Below are 3,809 nucleotides of genomic sequence, written 5' to 3'. Positions count from 1 at the left end.
TTGTCGTCAGGTACACACAATCTTTCTCCAATCCAGATTGTGCCATGCTCATCCTCAAGGAAATCCCGAGCCTTTCCGACTCTCATGTTCTTTTTCAGCTCTGCTATTTCCGGATCATTTACTTGAGCGGCTCTAACTTGATCCACGAGCGTAGGCCGTGCCTCCAGAGCGGCTACGAACCCGTGTTCAACAATTCCCACGTTGAGATGTTCAAACTCCTGCCGCAATTCCTCACACATGCCCTCGACGCATAGGGCAGTGCAGTAACTTTTCCGGCTTAAAGCGTCTGCCACCACATTGGCTTTACCCGGGTGGTAGTGAATACTCATGTCATAGTCTTTGATTAGCTCCAACCATCTTCGTTGTCGAAGGTTTAGGTCCGGTTGGGTGAAGATGTATTTCAGACTCTTATGGTCCGTATATACTTCGCAGCGGTTTCCAATCAGATAGTGCCTCCAGATCTTCAAAGCATGAACCACTGCTGCCAATTCCAAGTCATGAGTGGGATAATTTCCTTCGTGTGGACGCAACTGCCGCGAGGCATACGCAACCACTCTGCCCTCTTGCATTAGGACACATCCAAGTCCGTGATGGGATGCATCACAATAGACTTGGAAGTCTTTCATCGGGTCGGGCAGAATCAAAACTGGTGCGGATACTAATTTCTGCTTGAGCTCCTCGAAGCTCTTATCGCACTCAGCTGTCCATTTAAACTTCTCATCCTTCTTAAGCAACTGAGTCATGGGTCGGGCGATCCTGGAGAAATTTTCAATGAATCGGCGGTAATAACCCGCAAGTCCAAGAAAACTCCGAATCTGCGACACGGTCTTAGGTGGGGTCCATTTGGTAACTGACTCCACGTTCGATGGATCAACTGCCACACCCTGAGCTGTAATGACATGGCCCAGAAATTTGACTTCCGTCAACCAGAAGTCACACTTGCTGAACTTGGCATATAGCTGGTGTTCCTTCAACTTCTCGAGTACTAGACGGAGATGTTGTTCATGTTCTTCTTCGGACTTTGAATAGATAAGAATGTCGTCGATGAACACCACAACAAACTTGTCCAGAAATTCCATGAACACTTTGTTCATCAGATTCATGAAGAATGCGGGTGCGTTGGTAAGTCCGAAAGACATAACCGTGCACTCATATAGCCCGTACCGAGTGGTGAAGGCCGTCTTCGGGATATCCTCTTCCCGAATTCTCAACTGGTGGTAGCCTGATCGCAGGTCTATCTTAGAAAACACTCTAGCTCCTTTCAGTTGATCAAACAAATCATCGATCCGCGGTAAAGGATATTTATTCTTGATTGTGACCTCGTTAAGTGCGCAATAATCGACGCACATCCTCTTCGTCTTATCCTTTTTCTCCACAAAAATGACCGGAGCGCCCCAAGGTGAAGTGCTTGGTCGTATGTACCCTTTCTGCAGCTGCTCATCAACTTGCTTCTTAACCTCTGCTAATTCGTTGGCCGCCATTCTGTACGGTCTCTTATAGATTGGAGCAGTTCCCGGTGCCAAGTCAATCCGGAATTCAATCTCTCTCTTGGGTGGCATGGTAGTGAGGTCTTCGGGGAACACTTCTGGATACTCGCAGATTATGGGTATATCTTCCAATTTTCTCAAGTTCTTCTCTACGGTGTCCACTGGGATTTCCGTCTCAATCTGATTCAACGAGACCCCTTTCTTTGGCGAGACTAGAGATTTGTACACCACGGTTTCTCTCTTCTCGTTGGTCAAGGTGACGGTGCGATTCGCACAATCGATGACCCCCTTAAACTTGGTCAGCCAATCCATCCCAAGAATGACATCTAGGTCTTTGGATTCGAGAAGAATGAGGTTGGCTAGAAATAGTGACCTTTGAATTTCTATTGTTATAGAAGGGCTGAATTGAACCGAAGTAGAGCTATTTCCTGGGGTATGAACCCGCATTGGTGTGCTAAGTTCCTCTCTAATTAACCCATGCATCCCGACAAATTTCTTTGAAATGAAAGAATGCGTCGCACCAGAATCAAAAAGTACTGTTGCAGGGATTGAGTTAACAGGGAACGTACCCAGTACGACCTCTGGTGCTGCTTGTGCCTCCTCCGCAGATGCGTGGTTGACACGAGCCTGGATAAACCTTGGCCCGGCACGCCTGGGCTTCGGGCATTTGTCAGCGAAATGGCCAAGCTCGCCACAGTTGAAGCAGGACCCTGGTTTTGCTCCCGTCTCCTTCTTGGCTTGCGCGGGCTGGCCTGACTGTGCCGGTGCCATTGGTGGGCGTGGAGCTGCACCGCGGTTGGGCTGACCTCCATGGTGGTTCTGACTGCCACTGGCGCCCTGGGGGAAGTTGCTAGGGTTGAACGGGCGGTGCTGGCGGACGATCATGGTGGTAGGTCCACCCTGCTGTCCGGAAGTGAAGCGCGGCCTCTGGTGACTTCCCTGATGTGCCCTGAACTGAGCGGCCTTCCTCTTCCTGTCCATCTTGTTGCGTTGGTCCTCCTGACGAATTGCCTTGTCAACTAGCCTCTCAAAGTCGGCGTAGTCCCCAGATATCAGTTGGTTGGTCAGCTCATCATCCAGACCCGCCATGAACTTCTCCTGCTTCTCGGCGTCGGTGCGGACATCCTCTGGTGCATATCGCGCGAGGCGATTGAACTCGTGGAGGTACTCTGTCACAGTCCGGTTGCCCTGATGGAGTGCACGAAATTCCCTCTTCTTTTGCGCCACGACCCCATCTGGCACCTGTGCCTTCCTGAAGCTACGGCAGAACTCTGCCCATGTGACTTCAGTACCCGGTGGGCGGGTGGCCATGTGGTTGTCCCACCAAGCTGACGCAGGACCCTGAAGCTGGTGCGTGGCGAAAGCGACCTTCTCCTGATCATTGCACTGCAGGAGATTCAGCTTCTTCTCTATCGCATGGAGCCAGTCATTTGCCTCCATAGGGTTGGTGGTGCTGGAGAAGGTGGGTGGCCTGACGCGTAGAAACTCTGGCAACTTGGACTGAGGGGGAGGGGGACCAAGCTGCTGGTGCTGCTGTTCGGCGTGCTGCAGCATCCTCTGGTGCATCTGCTGGTGCTGCTGCTGCATCTGCTGCATCATGGCCGCCATCATCTGAGTCTGATGTGCCATAACTTGGGCTAGCGTCGGATTCTCGGGAAGCGGGGGCGGACCATTGCCGGAATCACTGCTAGGGTGCACACCATCAGCGCGTTCTTCGCCGTTGCTGTCCTCGCCTGTTGCGCGGCTACCAGTCCTGGTGTAGACCATCTGGAGGGAAAAGCAGATGGGGGAAAAGAAGAAAAACAGATGCTCAGGAACTAAGCTTTATTACAAAGGAATTTAAACTGCAATTGTTCTGATCTGAATTAAAACACTTAAAAGAGCAAACAAAAATCCTTATTAAGACAGCCATATCATAGGCACATGATATCGACCGTCGACTGACCCAAACAAGCAACCTAAACACACAAACTAACAAGCAAAAGCTAGACAGTCGATAAACTAATGGAAAACGAGCCTAATGCTCGGAACGGCTCCTGCGGTCGGTGGAGTCGAAGGCGTCCTCCTGCTCGTCACCAGGTCCCTCTGAGCGACTCCTGGAACCTGGCAGATAAGTCTCGCCACTGCCTGACTCTGAGCCACTGGGAGTAGCAGACAACCAACCTCCGGTGCCACTGGCTGGACCTCTGGCGGCTGATGCTGGAGCGAAGGAGAGAGCGAACGCGGGAGCTGGAGCTGGAGCTGGAGCTGGAGCTGCAGGAACTGCCGGAGCTGCGGGCGGAACTGGAGGTGCTGCGGGAGCTGCTGGTGGAGGTGGGTTCC

The sequence above is a fragment of the Oryza sativa genome, chromosome 9, assembly GCF_034140825.1.
Source record: "Oryza sativa Japonica Group chromosome 9, ASM3414082v1".
NCBI classification, from domain to species: domain Eukaryota; kingdom Viridiplantae; phylum Streptophyta; class Magnoliopsida; order Poales; family Poaceae; genus Oryza; species Oryza sativa.
This window is presented reverse-complemented; position numbering follows the sequence as displayed.